The sequence below is a fragment of the Pezoporus wallicus genome, unplaced genomic scaffold (genome assembly GCF_028554395.1).
Source record: "Pezoporus wallicus isolate ANWC-B61680 ecotype Strahan unplaced genomic scaffold, APGP_CSIRO_Pwel_v1 contig_4322, whole genome shotgun sequence".
Lineage (NCBI taxonomy): Eukaryota > Metazoa > Chordata > Aves > Psittaciformes > Psittacidae > Pezoporus > Pezoporus wallicus.
In genome coordinates, this window is record NW_026637224.1 from 1,727,245 (window position 1) to 1,747,511 (window position 20,267).

Below are 20,267 nucleotides of genomic sequence, written 5' to 3' on the forward strand. Positions count from 1 at the left end.
CTGGAGAAATAATCAGTTTCACTCTTGCAAAAAGGGGGCGGGATCAGATCCCGAAAGGGTTTTAATAAAACAAACAGAGCAGCAGCAGCGGCAGCAGCTGTCTTCCTTGCCCCTCTAGTCTAAACTAGATTGATAAATTACTCCACTGCACTACTTTAATTATGTATATGGTATGCAGAATAAATCACTGAACATCAGCACCTCAATCAAGCAGTTTTAAATGATAATTGCATCTCGGGTGAATCAATCTTTCCATTCCTGACATTTTGCTAATTTTAGTTTTACGGCGGGGTAATGGCATATGCCACACGCAAACCTAATGACAATCCTTGCTCACACCGAGCCCAGGCGGGGCGCAGGACAGGCTGGCGGTGGGCAGCGGGTCAGCGCTCCTCTGCGGCACTTACCCGCAGCGGGGTCTCTGCCATGTTCCCCCGTGTTGCCACCCCAAGGCACCTCCGGTCTGCTCCCACCGACACCCGGCAGTGGCACCTCAGGAGGGGTGGAGGCAGCGGGGCCGCCGCCATCGCCGTTTGTCACCGACCCCCGGAGCAGAACGCAGCTAAGGGGGCACCCCCACCCGGAGAGCCCCTGCCCCTCTCCTCGCACCTCTGCCGAGCTCCAGCGCTCCCTGCGCTCCGCTCCTCAGCAGCCCAACTTCCCAAAGTCGCCCGGCTTGCACGGCGCTGCGGGCGGCTCCCCCGGCGGCGGAGTGGGGGGACAGCATCCCTTCTTCCAGGCGAAACCCCGCTCGGGTCCCGCTCGGGGTCCCACTTACCCACAGAACTGCAGTGTTACCGTGCAAAAGGACAAGGCGCTGTTTAATATAGGTTCATTTGCTTCTAAAACCGGACTGAAAGGGTTGTACTGTTAAGGGAGCTCGAATCCACATTAAGCACATGGACTAATTTGTGAGGAAAACTGGACTTCTGCAGGTAGCAGAAGTTTTAATTTCTGTGTAGAAAAGCCAACTTTCATGACGCTTTGAGAGCAGCAGGGGAGTTTATAAAGGCACAGACCATTATTTTTATGATAGATTAAGGTACTGGAAATAGGAACAGCACGCATGATAAAACCAAATGACTGAATTTAACAGCAGTGATAAATGTGCATTTGGTTTATTTTAATGCAAGCCCTTGGTCTCACAGTCTTTTTCCCTATAAAGATCTCATTGGGCCACTGACCTACTTCTGAAGTTCCGTTTTTGACAGTGAATAAATGCCTTCTTGGTTCAACTGCTCTTCTTAAAACATGGATGCTCAAAGCACAGTTGGAGCAGAGCGAACCTCAGGCAGTTCTAACAAGCACCCTGTGACTGCTCTCAAGGCAGATCCCTTGAGAATACTCTTTAGTCACTTCAGATCTCATCATGCCTCACTCTGTCCTGGTGAGATTTAGATACAGAGTGGCCAACTCTCACAGGACAGGCGATTACTGGCTATAAACCCACCCACAACAGTAACACTGACGTGCCCCTAGCCACCAGGCAGCCAGGCACCAGCCCAGCACAGTGCCTACATACGGTGGTGAGAGCCACATATGCTCAGCAGTGTCAGCAGCAGAGCCTGCATAATGGTGGAGAAGAAATAACTTTCTCAGCCTCAGGTTTGGTGTGAAGTGCAGCAGTAAGGGGATACAGAGCAGTAACATGGGTTGTACCCTTGCTATGCCTCTTCTGCAGACAATTCCCATCACGGCACCCAACTATCCGGCAACATTCCTATTTTCTTAGTGGTGAAAAATAGAAAGCTGTGTTAAGACTTCACACTTTTGTACTGTAATTGAAAATGACTGGCATCTGTTTTATTTTGTGCAGGATGTGTAAGTTGCCAGGTTTCTGGCTAGTTGGTAACACATCCCTTCAACTGGCCAGGCAGAACATGAGCATTGTCATATTTTGAAAGCAATTACTAGAGTGGGCAAATATTTCAGAAAATAAAAGTACACAGCAGCTTAGCACATCTACTATATCTCTCTGTGGGCACTTGTGGCCTAATCCTTAAATAGCTGTGACCTTCACATACTGAAGTACCTTAAAGCCATGCCAAGTTTTTGTCACAATTCATCAAATCCATGTAAAGGACACCTCGATTTTTAAAACAGGGTACAGATGTTAGATGGACAAACATACAACAGGAGAGATCAGGCTTTCCCAGTCCTTTCAGGGTTAGATGAGGCATGAATTTATGCTGTACCTTTTGAAGTGTTCAGGACCTCCCCCACCCCCCTTTTGCTGCATTTAATTTTAAAATCTGGAATAATTTCAAACAGTGGAAAACCTTTGTTCTGCTGTCTGTACTTGTACTGATGCTCTACAAATACACCCTTTTCAGATTTCTGGCATGAGACCCATATCTACTGTTTTTTGCTGTCCACAGGTCATGTGTAGGTCTGCTGACAAAATTACTTTTGGGGCTTTTTTCCTTAATCCGCCACCTGAGGCATGCAGTGTTTTAAACAATGAGGCAACAGTCAAAATGCAATAATTATAAAATCACATCTCCAAAGTTTTATCAAAGTGTATCCAAGTATCTCTTTCCCTTACAAGTGCGATTATCTCAAGGTAACATTTCCTTTGAAGATGATTATCAAAGCCCATTTTTGTTCTTTTGTGGATGCAGAACATATCTTTCCCCTTAGGAGAAATGAGATTGCCAGCTTACATCTTCTAATGGTGTTTAAACTGAAAAGCACTAAGGTTACTATGAAATGATCCACCCCCTTTGCATCTTAACCCTGGGGTGGCTTGGTTTCTATTTTCTGTCTAAAGTTCTGCTCAACCCCACTCTACTCCACGCCTCTCTCTCCTCAATCACCTCCCTCTTTGTAAGAGCAACACAGTATATAACACTTCTTCCCATGTCTGGCTGCTTTTAAACTTGGCCCACGCTGGGTGCAGCGCTTGAAGTGAGCTTAAAAAAATTATTTTAAAGTGAGCTGGGGTGGTTGCCACAGCAACCCACCCTGTGAGGAATCAAGGCTATAGATTAATCTACCCCACAAGATTATTCAACGGTACTGTATTTGTTCCTTGTTCATTCAGAATATTCCCTCAATCCATATGCTTTTATAATGAACAAAAGATGCAAACTCGGATAATTTCAAAGAGAACAGGATATATGTTCCAGGAGCACAGTTTAAATGCTTCGTAAACCCATCACAAAGAGCTGAAGATGTTGTGTTGTAAAATCATTTAATTGTAAAAAAAATAAATCTGCTAGGTAGGCACAGCTGACATACGAACTTTAAATAAAATGGCATGCTAATACTAGAATGGTGTTATACACATCAAGAAATGATTACAGAAAGCCTTTGTCACAGGTGTACCTTTAAGTACATAATACAGTAGAACTTGCTCTCCAGGCTTTGCTTTTAACATTAAATCTGAAAACAATAAATAGTACTTTGTAATATTAAATGCAATAAATATTAAACACTCACCACATACACCCTCTTTATTGTCAAAATCATCCGCCTCCAATGCTTTACTTAAGCCTTCCCATAGTAGTTACTTCACAGTTTACAATTCTTGTTCGGCACCTTGGATGTTTAAAAGCACAAAAGTAGTGTGTTATTAAAATGCAAACCTATGGTACTTAAATACATTTAAAGAAATTTATGAAACAGCTTCTATAAAAAGGATACACGTCTTTACTGATGTGCACTTCAGCCTAAAAAGAGTACCACTTTTCAGTAACTCAACGTTTCCAGAAGCTGTAATAAACTCCATCCGAATCCTAACTTAGAGATATTTCACTTCTGATAAAAACATGAAACTACTGAACTGGGTTCATCCTCCAACTGGTACTTAGAAAATAAATCATTTATACTTTTATGTGCATTTGGGAAAATGTGGCCGTCTCATCATTTAATAAATGCCAATTACCATGACTGGGCCAAATGCTTAAGTGTCAAAGTTTGGTTTTAGTCTCTTCTTTCGAAGGTACCTGTATGCTGTGCCAACACCCTTGGGTGTGCCTCGAAGAAGGCCGCACAAAACAACCCTGGAGGAGGACCTTTTTTACCCCAAACACCCGGATTTCAGTGCACCTGCAGCTGAGCTGAGAGGGTCCCCGCCGCGGCCAGAAGCCACGACTTGCTCTAGAGGGGTGACTCCTCTCCCCTTTAACACACAACGTTACTTTGGGCTTTTCTGCTCATTTATGACCAATATGAGCCCGGGGGCTGCGCCTGCCGTTTCGTCCCCACCGGCTGCCATCTCCACAGGCGGCGCGGCCCAGCGGCCGCCGGGCTCCTGCTCCGCCCTGGCGCGAGTACTGCCTCACACTCCGTTGTGGCGGCGGAGGGTCCGGCTCGGCTGCTCCCTCCACCTCAACCCGTGCGGGCTGAGCACCGGGTACAGCTTGAAGCTCTTCCTCTCTCCTACTCGCCGCCGTCCCCTCTTCCAAGGGCAGGCGCTGTGGCGGGCGGGGAGTATCGTACGTTCGGGCGGGCTAACGCGAGAGCGGGTGGTCCCGGGGAGGGAAGGAAGCGGTCGGCGTCCCGCTGCGGTGGTAGCGGCGCAACATGAGCCCCGTGCAGGCGGCAGCTGCTTAAAACAAGGACGGGCACAGCGAAGGCGTAGCGAGTCCCGGTCAGGGGTTGGCTCTAGTAGAGACCTCCGCTTTGCTTTCATTTCAGTGCTGTCCCCTCCAGAGTCTTCCACAGCCTCTTCCCACCCCTCCAGCCTCAGGAATAGGCGGGTGTTGATTGTTTGGAACACTGAAGGGCACTTTCGAAACCCTCAGGGTGCCCACCAGGGCCGTCAAAGGGCCGGGCTGAGTGAGGTAGGGGTGGCCCAGCAGCCCCAGGAGCGTGGTATAGAGCCGGGGTCTGGAAACAGGGCAAGAATGAGCGAGGGTGGTAAAATTAAACCTCACTTTGCTAATTAACGGCTGGGAGAGCGCTGGGCGTCAGCCGTGACATGTATGTGCTGTGGCGCCAGGAGTGCCTGGAAAGACACTGTAAACTGCGTTTCTGTTCTCGGTGGAGAGCTGGGACATAGTGTAGTCGTGTAGTCTAGGGCATTATCAGTTGCTTTCCAGGCTCTCAGAAAGCTGTTACTTCAACCCAACCACCCCCCCCCCCCCCCCCCCCCCGTTTTTAAAAAGTGAAATCTTTTCGTGCTCCCTTGTCTATCTTTTCAAGGGCGTTTGCAGGGAAGAGGCTGTAGAGGAGGAAGAGGCTGCCAAACACACTAGGTCAACAGTGAAAAGAGGTTTGGTTGTTTTGCTAAATTGATCCACTTCTGGTAATCTGAAGTGTTTCATTGTTACAAAAAGCAGTTTCTGAAACTGTAGTTCATTAGTTGATACTGTCCTTTAAATATCTTATGAACAGTATTTCAGAGATTATTTTTATCAAAGATTTTATTGTAATGTTTGCTTTGTTTCTTTTTTAACAATTTTAATACTAGAGGTGGGAGATAACTTCTTTGTAGACAAGTATTGGCTTTGTGTTTTGTTTTTTTTTGTTTTGTTTGGTTATTTTTTTTTTCCAGATACTGCTATAATTGTGCTGAAAGTGTAAAAATAGTATTTATTACTTTGTGAATGACAGCACAGACTAATATTAGAATCAGATCTGACCTGTTGATATCTACTTTTTGCCACAAGTGCTTTTGAGGCCTAGGCTATTAATTGAATTTTGCTCATTTGTTTGAAAATGAGGCTGAATTTGCATATGAAGGAATTAACAGCTATAGAAACATCGAATCTGTGCTCAGTGTGGATGCTGTGGAGCTCACATGCCATGTCCAAAGTCCCCTCAAGCCTGCTGAAATACAGTTTACGCTCACAGGTTGAGATGGGACCCTAAATAGAAGCTTGTGGTCACCCAGATCCTATTCCTGCCTCAGAACTAGTCTTTGGATAGCTACTGCAGTTCCTCCAGCAGCTACTGCCTGTCTGTAAGATATTCAAGCATCCTCATAATCCTATGACAACGTTCCACCAAGTGTATGTAGTCTATATATACATGTATGTATTTTAGGGAATAACACATGTAGTCAGTGGTTTTACTTAAGTGTAACTAAAGGAAGAATTTAACCTACCAACCTCTCCCCCATTGAGATTTAGGGACTCCAAAAATGTGAGTCTAGACTTGCATGGAAGTAGTGTATGAAGGTCTTTGAAGCTCTTCAGTGCTAGTCAGAAATCAGCAAGCTAAGTTTTAGTCTCAGACAAACTCAACAGCTCAGAAACCAGTTTCAGTTCTGCCCCCTCCTCTCAGTCTCTTCTGACATAAAGTTAATTAGGTGAAATTTCAAGCTAAATGGGCTTTTTTTTTCCTATGCAAAAACATAAAAATAGATCAAATGTGAGCTTAAGTGGAAATTTGGAGCCAACTCCCCATCTTAATAGGGTTTAAGTACAGGATGTATTTGAAGAATATTTTTTGGGAGTGTTATTTTCATGAACTGCTGCTCATCTGTCTGATTTTTCTGCATCTTCATATACCTCAGAAACATTAGACTTTTATTTTTTAAAGCAAGGCGTTTGGTTGAAGTGCAGTTTATCATATGGTTTAATACAACTGTGATTGAAGTCTACCTAGATCTTTAAGCAGCCTTCACTCAAGAAGTACAACGTATTAACTGTTCAGCTCAGTCTGTAAGACAGAAGAGCATACTGGAGGCAGAAGTGCTGTGTTTTGGTGTCTCTTTGTTCTCTGAAGGGCCTGTGTCCAAACAGAGACTAAATCAGAGCAGCTGTGGGGCAACTTGAATTCACAGAAGGGATCAGGCAGGTTCCTGCCAACCACGAAGTACTGCACTGGCAGTCCCCATCTTTAAAATCTGTATATGTCTTCCAATATCTCACACAACATCTAGAGTTGATGGAAGAAAACTTTGTATTTCTTTGTTAATTTATGCAGCTTTAGGAGGTTTAAATCTCTTCTCTGTTAGTGGGTCATTTCAAAAGAAGTTTCCCCATACTTCTCTCCAAGAGGAAAGGTTCCCAGAAATTAAGATCCAGCATTAGTGCTGAGTAAGAACCGCCTTTCTCATTCTTGCTGCTACATTTACTTGTTCATATGATTATCACAGAATCTCCTGTGTCCTGTTTTCATTTAGGGAAAGGCTTGGAGAGGCTGATTTTTTATTTTTATTTTTTTTTCCAGGCTATGCATTCCTTCTCTTTTCCTGAAATGGAATTGCCTGAGTAAGGTATTGTGATATTTTCAGATGTTTTGCCAAAATAATACACAATCCAAACCAAAAAATATGATTGCACCTCCTTGCTTAATGTTTGACACTCGAGCATTTATCTGTCCTGCACTGCATGATGATGTGTACAGAAGCAGACAGCTATAGATGGCCAGAAAAGGCTTGATTAAGTATTCTGCAGCTGCTATAAATTAGATCAGCACCTGCATCTCTGTAGACAATGAAATCCACGGTAATTTTGAGGCCCAAGCAAAGCAGAAGTTTGTTTTGGATAGACCCTTAGCCACAATTCAAACAAAATTCAAATTCAAAGTATTCTAAGGGTAGAAAAAGGTTGGTCAACCTCATCTCCTTTTTCTGAAGGCCACTGTGGTTTGCCATGCTGGTTGCAGGTACGGATTCCAGTGTACCACATTAAAGGCTGGTTTTATTTTATTTTTTTGTTTTCCTTAAACCCAATTCTCAGTTTTCCAAACTAGCCTTCAAGATACATTTTAGATAAGCACCCAGCTTTTTGGCTGTTTCTCTGACAATTTCCCTCTATTTCAGATGCATACCACATTCTGGAAACAAATTTAGAGTGAATGATATGCAAATTTTAAAGGTCAATCATCATGCCTGTTGTAACAGAGTATGCTGTATGGTATTTGCAGCATATATTGAGTACAGAATGCGATAGCAATGGATCAGTACATTGAATGAGGGAATAAAGGTATTGCTGGAAAACTTCAATAGAGATATGCTTGCATGTAAATATCAAGAAGTAATAGGTTATTCCCTGGACATTTCAAGAAAGTGCACTGATTTTGTGTTTATAGGCTCTTCAGTACGAAATGCATGTCTTTGTTTTGCATTTGAACAGCTCCCAGTACAAGCATTGATCCATAAATATGCCTTCTGAGTGCTGCTGTAATACTAATACTTCTATTATCAAACAAATAATGAATATAAAACTTTTGCTAGATGTTTTAGAGAGGCCTTTTGAAGGCTGACAGCTCTTGCTCTTGTTGATAAGTAAAGACAACCTTGTAACCTCTGTGGTGATAAAATGTAATTGCACAATAGTTGGGTCAGTTTTTAGATGTGCTTGTGCCACTTATGTTTGTCTATATTAGAACTTCCATGAGCCTCCAGCTGTGATGTCATTGGTTGTAACTCTTCCCGTGGAAGTACTTGAGAAAGTTGGCATTACCGAGATTAAAAGGAAACTAACCCTCAGAGGTCATGTTTGGATACGTGCTTTGATTTAGACATAGTTCACCTGAAGTTGCTGTTGCTATCATCTGATCTAGTTTGAGCATCTTTGCAACAGCTTCCGCATGAGATGGTCAGATTTAAGTTCCCGTAACAGCCTGCACCAATGAGACCAGTGAGGTCTGTTTTCAGATTATTTACAGATAGGTAAGCCTTACACTGTTAAAGGAGAAGAAACCTGGTTACTAAATCAAAGAAGTTTCTGAAATTGAGGGGTATTATTTTTGTTTGCCAAGTAAGGACTGTACAGAGACAACTTCATTTCCTTTTTTTTATGAACCATTTAATCTCCAGTCAAATGTGTATTGAAACCTCTGGAACTAACCCACTAACTATGTAGTTAACCTCTCAATTTTTAAACTCTCAGTAACTCTTGAATAAGTTATTGTGGCACTAGCATTTGTCTTTACCTTTTGGACCTAGAAGTCTGAGGGTCTTTGTAGCAAAGCCCCTTTCCACTAGTATCTCTGGACATGACTTGGTTGTCCTTTAGCTGTGACTTAGCTACAGCAGCAAGGGCTGGAGAATGGGTACATATTTGGAGCAGAGTCAGAGATTTTCTAGCTCTTAAAAGTGAAACCAAATAGTCTTTTGGGGTCTAGATAGTCAGCGCAAAAGTTATATGGGTAGAAATAATTTGAGGAGGACTGTTGCTAATGGGGATAGGCAGGTTAAGAATTTCTGGATTAAAGTGAGATTCAGTGAGGAGTTCTCACATTTTTTGCAGATTGAAGCCAGCAATTCTGATTTTTTCCAGGAACAAAAGAACAAGTGCTTCTTTATCCTAGATGGGAGCCAATTCCCTCATATTTTGGAGAAAGATTACAATCCAAAATCTCATTTCTGTGAGGTTGTATGTGCATAAGGTCTAAAGTGCTATTGAAAGCTTAGTGGTTGATGACTAAATGGTTAATGAAATCAGTTACTGCAAGGATGCATAATTAAATGGACAGCAATATCTTTCCAAGTTTAGTAGCTATCTCCTGATATACAAGTAGATTATTTCACACTCTTCTGTTTTTCTCAACATCAGTCTACTATTCACTCATTTTTATAATTATTGCACACAATATTAATTTGTTGCTACCAAGCATTCTTCTACAATAATTTAAAACTCAAGAGATGGATTGATACTGGGTAAAGGACTATTTGTATATAGTTACATTCGATAGAGAGTATTCTGCCACCAATTAAGAAAGCAAAGCAAGAAAAAGAATAAATACTGCAGATATCTATAGCAAAAATGATAGGAATGACCGTTTTTATATACTTCCGTGTCATTACTGGTAAATAAAAGAAAGCAGAGGGAGATGAAAGTAACTGGGGGTGAGCTTTTTTGTTATTAAGAGAACCTAAATGAAACCCCAGACAACCCAGGTGCAGAAGGGTATGTTTTGCTGCATTAATCTTTAGCAATTGGTTACCATCCTGTCCAGCCTTTTAATTTTTTGCCCTGACAGATGCTGTCATGTTTCAGGGTACAGTGCATTAAATTGAATGTCATATTCTGTGAGCACAACTTTTAAGTATCTATGTAGAACTAGTAATACTGTATATTAATGAACGAAGCTGTAATTGCTGTTTCATTCATTCTGGGCAGATATTTTACAAGCTTCCAGCAAACTGGTACACCTTAGCTTAAATATAGATATTTATCCTTTGTAAGATGTATTTATTGAACTTGATTTAGAATCCAGTGCTTTGGAGTTGTACATACATTGCACTGTTGCTTTTGTCTTTATTGAGAATTTCTTAAGTGGTGCATTCAGAACTTGCCTCCTAATGCTACTTGCTTTCACAAGAAAAAATCTCAGTTTGACTGTGCAGTAAACTGTTATTACTTTGGATGGAGAAGACTGCTCGGTTGGGTTGTCTTTACGTTGTAATAGGGGGTATGCTGCAAGGCCTGTCCACATTACCTTGTTTGTGGCAAACTGTACAGTGCAACAGCATTTTTGGAATGGAATACAAGGGAGGAGCTGTGGTATGGGAATGCCGTTGGTGTCGGCACATTGGAATGGGACGAAGTGGGGTGCAGGGGTGGAAAGCAGACTTTGATATCTGGGGAGGCGGTCTCAGACCAATAACCAGTGGATTTTTGGATTAATTAATTAACATTAAGAAAGTTATATGTATTTTGTAGAATAAGATTTTGCTTACTCTACTGAGGGAAAAAGAAATATAAATTTGAAGTGTGCCTATACATACTTATATATGTGTACAAACACACACTTCATATATGCAGGTTTGTATATATATACACACACACTTCACATTCATAATAGAAATGTAAAATGGAAAATTTGCATGTTTTGAATGCTTGTATATGAAGCAGAAATTAAGGCAACAATTCTACTTCCCCCTTCCTCCTCCTTTTTATCATGCAGTTCATCATCTTATCTAGCTTTTAAATGCAGCTTCATTTACTTCGGTGGAAAGTGTCCAGTTTTCACCAGTAAAAGGAGAAGAAGGCACGATATGCTTTGAAAGTACCGTGTAACACTGTGCACTGTATGGAAAGCCTTGAATTAGCTTTTGAAGAACACGCGACAGAATAACTAAATCACGATTTTTGCCAAAGCTTTGTGGTTAAATCCCATTTTATATTTACACGCACTATGGAATGAATAATATAGATGTCTTCCTGACACTAAAGCTTGGATTTATTGGAAAACAAAACCATGTGGTTGAAAGCTGAGCCAGGCTGTAGCTTTTCAAAATTAAAAAAAAAAAGATAAAAAGATAGTTGTAGAGTACACTGCCCTGGTTTACAAAACACAACAGAGCTCTTAGTTGATGGGGAAGAGCTGGTACAGAAATAAATGAATGTACCAGGCATTTTAGGGTGGATTCTGTTTCTAATTGAAATAGCAGTGAAGTTTCAGTGAGTTAAATAAGGTTTTTCTCTTTGTTAAACTCTCAGTATTTAACTGATAATAGAAATATTTTAGAATTTCGCTTAATGTTCTTGAGTCTGATGATGAGGAATATAAGAATCAGAGAGACCAATAAAAGGCACTCATTTAAGTTTAATGGTATCTATCTAGAATGTAAACTCCACCTTTTGCAACATAAACAGTTTTTTTCTAGAAAAGCAGAACATTCTGCACTGAATTTTTATTTTACAAAATACTTTTTTCCCCAAATGAAGTGAAATAGACAAACTTAATCAGAATTTCATGAAATTATCCAGGAGTTTGTCACATTAATTACTGTTTCTGAACCTTTAAAATCAATACAGTAAAATGCTGACAAACTTAACAGTATGCAGAATGAAAGGCTCTAACCCAAAGGCTGTATGTTTTTCTTGGTTAGTGTAGCATGTACAATGTCCAGTTAACTCTAGGAATTGCCATTACTATTTATGGTCTTCGGATTTAACAGCGCTTGGTTTTAATGACTGTTAAGGGGATTTGGTTTCCATACTTTACAAGTGTTATGCATGAAACAGCTAAGTTTTACAAGCATTGCTTTAGTTTAAAGGCAGCTCTAGTTTTGATGTTTTGTTTTATGTTTCATACTTCATCCAAGAAGGTATATCTCATATTTAGAGTTTTATGCTTTGGCTAGTAATGTTTTATTCTACTGCCCTTGTACTCTCACATATAGTAGGATATTCTTGCTGCAGACAAAATAGTGATTATTTTCATGCATCACATTCCAGAAACAAAAGTAATCTCTGCTGCGCTTTTACTGTCTCCCAAAATGAAGAAAGTGGATGAGGATTAAGCCCTGATCTACCTCTCTGATGTTGGATTTCCCCATCAGCTGTCCTGGTCCCACACCAAGCACCCTAGCTGAAAAAAAATTACAGATCAGAGGTGTTTAAAAGGGCCTCAGGCATTATTATTTAGCCAGTCTTAGTCTATCCATTGCTGCTAAATCACCTATTTTGACAAATAGGGAATATCCACTGCAGAAATAGTCTAACTGTATACTGACGTACGATTTCTTTCTTTCTCCCATTAGTGTCTTCTGTGGTGCGCATGTGAATTGTGAATATGGAATCTGCTACTCAGAAGGATTCATATGGTCAAGTTTTCTGTCTGTTTACTTGCTTGAATAAATGTTCTCAATTTAACACAACAATTTATAATGAATATTGTGAAACAAAGTTAAAAGAATGAGTTCTTGAAATAGAAATTGTAATAAAATGCTTTTCTCCTCTCCAAAATATTTATTTTAACATGTGGTTACATTTTCCTACATTTTCACATTAATTGAAATCTTATTGTTCTAGAAAAATAAATCTTTTTATCCCCTTCATCTAGTTTCCCAGCTCTTACGCAAATTAGAGAATACACACACTGGCATAATTTGTGGTTTTACAATGAGAAAGACTGTGTAAATCCATGATATATTTGAACCGCATCGTGCCAAGTAGTGCTCTCACGTAGCCTGTTTTATAATTTACCTTTTCACTTCAGCAAAACGCCAGCAGTTTTGTGTGATAATCCTTTGATTACCAAGACTTCTAAAATGTTCTAAACATCGTTCACCTCCCTCATTTCTTACAAACTAATGTTAATGTTCAGGAAGGAGTTTGTGAGGCTCAGAAATGTCCACTGAAGCTCCAGATACTGGAAACAGTCTACAGACAACACATCCTTTCTATTTTTTTTTTGAAATCACCAGGATAACTAATTTATTTTAAAGGAGGCAGGTGCAGGGGGGCACAGAGTACACCCCAGCGTTGCCTGGATTCTGATGTTCCTGCATGTAATCCTCTGTGTTCTTCCTATTCAGATTCATAGAGACATTTAGACAGAAACTGACTATAAATACCCAGTCACTTTCAAGAAACTTTTCTTGGCAACAGAAGCTAAAATCAAGTACCGTATCAAACAAAACGCGAAGCATGCTACAAAGCTTGTCTGCTTTCTCTTGAAGACAGCTTTGCAAGTGCAGAGCCGAGCCACCCAGCGCTGCAGCAAGCAAAATGACTCCAAAGACTTAAGAATCATTATTTTAATGTTTTTCTCTATTAAAACTCACCAGTGCCCTTCTTCTGCTTCTCCAGGAAGTTGTACCCGTCAGCACCTGCTGAGGGCTTCTTGATCAAACGGGCAGGTAAAAAAAATTCCCGTAGAATAAAGCCAGACCAGCTGGCTTTGAAGAGAAGCCCCCCAGTTTGGGTTGTGTTAGCCTCACTCACCCTCTGCTCTGCAGCCACGGGCTTTTTCTCCTTTGGATGTTGACCTGTAGGCTGCGTGATGCGGGCGCACAAGTGTCTGGCAGGCCAAGGGGGCACCTGCCTCTGTCAGTCCTGAGTAAATTTAGCTGTAAAAGGTATCACTGACAAGCAGACCTTTGTCAGCGCTGGCAAACAGACACAGTATTGCTGTCCCCCCTTCAAAGCACGCTGCGAGTTCAAGTGGAAAATAGCAACTTGGATCATCCTATCCAGGAATCGCTTCTTTGAGAAGGGTGGCCAAGGATTGCTTGCATGTGGCAAAAAGCTTTCCTCTTTTACATAGATGTTAAAATTACAGTATTCCAAGAATAAACTCTGAACAAGACTGGGTTTTGTTCTATTAATTATGTCTGGAAAGAAACTTTTTTTTTTTTTTTAATGGAAATACAGCACACACATATTTCAATTCAGGTTATTAAACTGTCTTAAGTATTAAAGTTGATTGCGTTTCTTTTCACTAACTCATTGTGCTTTTTTATCCAAAGAAATATTAGAAGACTAAAGCCTCTCAAATAGGAGGTGTTAGTCTCATTCCCAAAATTAGAAAGCATGTAGTGTTGAGAAACTGGATGTCAAAATTGCATGTGCGTAGCACTTATGTAGTGGGAATCTAGGAACCAACCACATTTTAAATGGGAGCTAAAGTAATTAGAGACTCTTCTGAAGTGATCAAAACTTGGTGTTCTTATCCTTGTTGGAGTAAGGTAAGGGTATTTTATTATTTATATCTGCCCCTTGCATTTTGTTGTTTTTTTTTTTATTCCCTTCCTGGAAGTGGCTTCTGGTGATTGAAATAGAAGGGTGTCATTTGCACCAGTATGTCTTCATTCAGAGTTAAGAAAAAGAGTCACCAGCACAGGTTTGCCAGGATTGGTAATAAGCATGCCTAAGTACTCAGTTTTCTGCTCAAAAACTGTCATAAACTCAAATACAACTTTCAAAAAATTTCAAAAATGTGTATTTTACTACAATGTGCTGTTTAAAATGAGAAAAACGTTCCTTCTAAAAAAGTGATGGGAAATAGTGTGGGTCAGGAGCTCTTTGTAAAATAAACAAGGTTCCTATTTGCTTACTTGTATCAACAACCACGCACCAAGCTGTATGTCTCTGCAGGGGCACACTTTCAGATAAAAACATGGACCTGATAGGCATCGTCCTGTAACCATGGAAACATTTTAAGTGCCTCTCTCTCAATATGTACTTCTCTTATTCAGGATTTAAAAGCTGAATACTGAATAAGTAAGTGTTTTTATTTAATAATTATACAGGAGGTACTTTGTGGAAAGTTGGTTCTTGGGGTGTGTATCTGTCATAATAAAGATCTTGAGTTTTCACCATATTTGATAAAACCTTTCATTTCCACCCTCCTATCAGCTCTCATTTTTATATTTAAAACAATGTTTGCAAAGTCTTGATGAACGAAATTCCAAATTTTTTGATGATCCATTAGTTTGAAAAACAGCAATCATGGTTCATATTACCATCAGACTTAGGTGCTGCTCTAACTGCATTAAGCTGTTCTTTTTTTTTTTCTGTCTTTCTGAGAAAGAAATATAAAACAATGCAAAGAAATCAAACTGTCTTGTTTTGGCAATAGTCATACCCACCTCTGTCACTGTTTAATGGGTTACAGAAGTTAAGTTCTTGACAACTGTCTTGAAACCAAACCAAAAGACAGGAATTGAAGGAGATGCTTTAGCACAGAAATAAGTCAACTCATATTTTGCTGATTAAGATCTGTCTACCCCACTACTTAAGTTAAAATACCAATGCAAAGGATCAACAGAAATAAGGGATTTTCTGTCTCCATATTTCCACGCAGAGAAAGAAGTATAGGAATGAACTACATTTATATTCGATACTACCATTATGGAGATCTTCTGCAGAACAAATGTAGTTATTTCAAAGTTGCCTTGGCTCAATTACAAGACTCCTGGAATTCCATTTATTAATTGGTTCAGCTGATACACACTTTTGATGCAGTTTGATTTACAGACTATAAAAACGAGTGATTGCTGTCTGTTAGTTAACATTCTGTGCGTATTTCTTAAAAATCCTGTCTTAATTTTGTTGGTGGAAAACACTTGATTTCACCTCGACCTGGTTGTAACACTAAAAAGCCTTGCTAATTACAGTTGCCATCAAAAAAAAAAAAAATGTTTATGTCTAGCAGGATCCAGTAGCTTTCACTGAAATCCACCTGGTTTAGAGTCTTGGTTCACTATGTTTGTGTTGCTGCATATTATTTTCATTTACTGCTGTTACTGTTTTTATTTGCTGCCTTCTCTCTCGAGGACCTGGTCCCTGCTGAGTGCAGATGGCACCAGTGATCTCTCCACTGATTAGGCTGGAGCAGCCTCTGGAGCAGCCCTGTGAAACTTCGCTACCTAATGAGAGTTGTTGCCCGGTTATCCACATCAGGTTTATACTTCTATTTATAAATACATTTTATAAAAAAACATATACATTTTTATAAAAAAAGATTTTATTTAAGTAGTATGATCGTGATGAGGGCCAGTTGAACCTGGTTGACTCCCTGTGGGAGCTTCCGTGGGTGCTCTGCCTGTGAGCTGAGCTATTCCTTCTGCAGATTGCCACATGAAACCTAGGATTGTGATTGCTCTCAAGAACTTTTACTCTGAGCCAACTAAACATATCAGAGAGGTGAAACTTACAGCCTCCGGGGAGGGATGCAGCACACATGACAATTTTGCACGTTTCCCTTCCACCATGTGCCTAACCTTGCTACAAGGTCAAGGTTGCTGGGGTATTAACTGGGGGAGTAGAGACTAGCCTCAACTCAGCCCTCTGTGCATGCAGTCTGATGTGGACATGGAAGCTCTGACCTTACTCATCATCCTGAACAAATGACATTTTGGTTACCTACTTTAATGGCAGCACTGTGACATACAGTGAAGGCTGGGCTAGACAAACAAGATTTGCCCTGTTGCCGCAATATAGCAGTCAAAAAAATCTGACCTTCCTAACCACAGATCTGGGGGAAAGAAAGGGGTGAGGAAAATTGTTATTGGTATCACTTGGGCACATAAATCTTCATCTAAGTAATATGTTCTCAGCTTTATGATTTTTAGCTTTTTAATCCAAGAAGTCTGTATTTTTTTTTTTTCCCGAAGCATTTGTTAAAGAATCATTTCCAAAATGCTAGAAAGTGAGCCTGAGCATATTGCAGATAAAATCTGTCTCCCTTCTCCATCACGTAAAATAGAGATACAACATTTGGCCTATATTCAGTTTTTCAGGTGCTAAAAAGCTATGACAAAACTGCACAGATCGTATGATAATAGGCATATTATACAACTCTAGATCATCATATGCCCAACTTATTATTACAATTTTAGCTTTCCACGGACCGCTTTTATAGCTCCATCAAGTTACATGTACTTCACAAACATAAAGGCTCATTGCACGCTTTTTGAATTTATAGATCAAATACAAGTTAGAGGGGGAAAAAAAATGGGAAAATGTTTAAGAATACAGTAAAGGTGTAGGAAGTATTGCTGCATTGTTTGAAGGCTTTTAAAGATCATCATCAGGCTAAAACGTAGACAAGGAATTCTCCGAGGAGCACCTCCTGTTATTTTGGAGCCATGAGAGCAAATACAGGTCCTAAATTCTGACCATTCCATGCTTGAAACGTTACCAGCTGAAAAGGGCTGAGAAAGAAATCTGACTAAAAAGCAGCTGCCTTTGAAGAACTTGTACACAACAAAGATGGCTCAAACTTGGCCTTGGAAAAAGGATGAAAACACAGAATCTGCTCCCACTGGTAGGAGCAGCCAGTTGTCAGAAGAGAAATAGGCAGGTACAACAGCAAAGTGATAGAGCATAGAGAACTCCCCTGCTCATCACTGTACTCAAATACATGAATACACCACTAAATATATGTATGTGAGTTTACACGTGTGTTCCCTGTATTGTTGTGCAGAGCTCAAAAGCAGAAAGAATGTAAACACACATGTGGCAAGTGAGAGGGAGGGCAATGTTATTCCTAATACAGAAGAGGAGCTAAGATTTTCTTCCTGAAGAGAAAGTAAATTGAGAGTTATATACGCCGTAGAGGTGTGATCTGTGAAAGGTTAGTTTAGCTGCAGCATTCTGAACAATTCTCATTGAGGGAAGGTTGTAGGGCAGCATTAAGGTACATAAACTGGCTGTTAGCAGTGGTGGGGAGGCACATCCCAAACTTTATTTAGGAAACAGTTTGCACAATAAAAGTTCAGAAATACATAGGTCTGTAAGTTAAGAAAGAGAACGGAGTAAATGCAGAGTGAGATAGGAGGTAGAGAAGGGACCAGAATGAAAAGATGGTGTTTAAGTAGGAGTAATTCTGTTTGTGGCAGTGGCTCTATGTAGCTGCAGGGAGATGCACACTGTGATGCAGAAACATAATTTGACATATTTATGCAGCTGAAGACAGGAGGAAAGGTAATCCTAGAATCATAGAATACTGGTTTGCAAGGGACCTCAAGGATCATCTGATCCAGCCTTTCATAGCAAAAGCATGTCTCTGAGACTGGGGAATAGAGAAAACCTTGAATAGGTGAGACCCTGGCACAGGTTGCCCAGAGAAGCTGTGGCTGCCCCATCCCTGGCAGTGTTCAAGGCCAGGTTGGACGGGGCTTGGAGCAACTTGTCTAGTGGAAGAGGTCCCTTCTGGTGTCAGGAGGTTGGAACTGAATAAGCTTTAAGGTCCCTTCCAACACAAACCAATCTGTGATTCTCTACTTGTTCATTTATTTTAATGTCCTAAAAATGAAAGCAACTTTTCAAAAAGGGAAATTAAAGCCATTGAAGGGGAAGGGTGGCCAGGTGAATGAGAAAGAAGAATCTGACCTTGCAGTGAGTTACTGGTTCTGCTGAAATATATTGTGCCTGAGAGAGCTGTATATACAAGCACTTCAAATGCCTCTACCTGTAGATTTTGTTTAAAACTTTTAAAAGAAACTATTGGGTAGGGTCACTAATGTGGGCAGAGGAAGTAATTTCTGACACAAGAATACTGGGTAGCCAGTGTGCTTGTGCTAGTGTAATATAATATGTAAAGCACACAGGAACGAAGGGATGAGGTGACGTGGTAGGGCCAAAGCTTGGCATTTCATGCAGGGCTGTAGCACTGCCTCTTTCACTCTAGGCTCATACACAAGTGTTAGATGACAACCTGATTCCATAAGAAGGCCTGGTCCAGGAACTACAAATACCTAACTCAGAACAAATCTGTCTTATGAGAACTTTATCAAAGCTAAAAAAACCAAACAGCAGTACAGCAGTTCTGGGGTCCATGTGAATAGATCCACAGCACTGCACTGAAGGAGGGAAAGCAGTGTCAACAGTCTGGTACTACTCAGGTACATATGTGCAGTTAGTTTAAATGTGCACCGGTATTCTGTCAACAGACAAAAGAGAGGAGAGCTCCTCGAGGAATGTTTACTGCAGAACAGTTACAGCAATTGTAAGTTACTTTAAAGCAATAAATTAATGGTGACCTTCTCTGCCAAAGTATGATTTATTACAGACTGATCTGCTGTTTTGTATAACTATTTTACATACTAATTGCCAGTATTGCCCAAGAATTGAAATATAAATATGATAGGGAGTGATTCATAGGCAGTATCTAACAGCAAAACTGAAAACCTCAAAATGTTACAAGCTTTTAGAACTAAAACATTTTAGTGCAAATCAGCAATATGGTGTATTGTCAAATTAATTATTTTAAAAGCAGTATTTATAATAAACATTGGAAAGGATCAGCAGAATAAAGGGTTTTGCTGAACATTCCCAGTTTCATGTAAAAGTGATTCAACTTCTGTTCTTGCAAACCATTTTTCTTATTTTCCTGTTGTCTCCCAAACTCCACTTCTATAAATATGTTCTGTTCAATAAATAAGAAATTTATCTTGTGATTGTCTGGATGTCTACAAAAGGTGCTTACTAATAAACCAGTAAATGGGCCTCCATATTGTTTTAAGCCTTTCATACTGTCTGAATAGTTGATATGGAAGCTATTATTTTAAGTGGACCTGGTACAAAAAAACCATACATAATGTTGCCTAACATTTCTCACTGAGATTTTCTATTGTTTGTGAGTTGCCAGATTTCAACCATTCAGCTTTGGACTTATCCTTTTTGAGTATGTATGTGCTTTATCCAGGATTTTCTAGAGTTATTCAGCAGCTACTTGAACAGGAGGAGGGGTATCTTGGATTACGTATGTTAAGAAAACATGTAAAGTTGTTTCACTGGGAATCTCTATCACCTACAGGCTTTGGAATAATAGAAGAAGGGACTGTCTTAGGAATATACCTTCCTTCTGCTCAAGTAGCATACCTGCCAAATGAAAATTCACCAGGAAAATAGCAGGTTTTGTCTGCTTGTCTGATGACTGGGGGGGGGTGGGGGGGGGGAGGAATTTGGCACCAAAGAAGGAGAGGAAGTGAATAAAAGCTGTTGGCATGTCTATATGCATAGTGCTAACTTAGAGCTCTGTGGTAACTAATTCTGGTATTTGTGGTACTTTAAGCGCTGGGCTTAATATTATCACAGAGCCTGAGGGCTTGCAAAGGTACACGCTAAACTGTGCGTTGTGTACTGGCAGGTGTGTCAGCTGCTGTCCACTCCTTACCTGGTTGGCCT

At 40.4% G+C, this 20,267-nt stretch overlaps 1 long non-coding RNA gene across 1 annotated transcript; it reads left to right on the forward strand.

The window, feature by feature from the left end:
• Positions 1 to 4,552: 4,552 nt before the first annotated feature.
• Positions 4,553 to 13,115, forward strand: LOC130596557 (uncharacterized). The gene is made up of 3 exons (XR_008971551.1): positions 4,553 to 4,594; positions 5,149 to 5,218; positions 12,087 to 13,115. It is a non-coding gene; the product is annotated as an uncharacterized LOC130596557 (long non-coding RNA).
• The last annotated feature ends 7,152 nt before the right edge of the window (positions 13,116 to 20,267 follow it).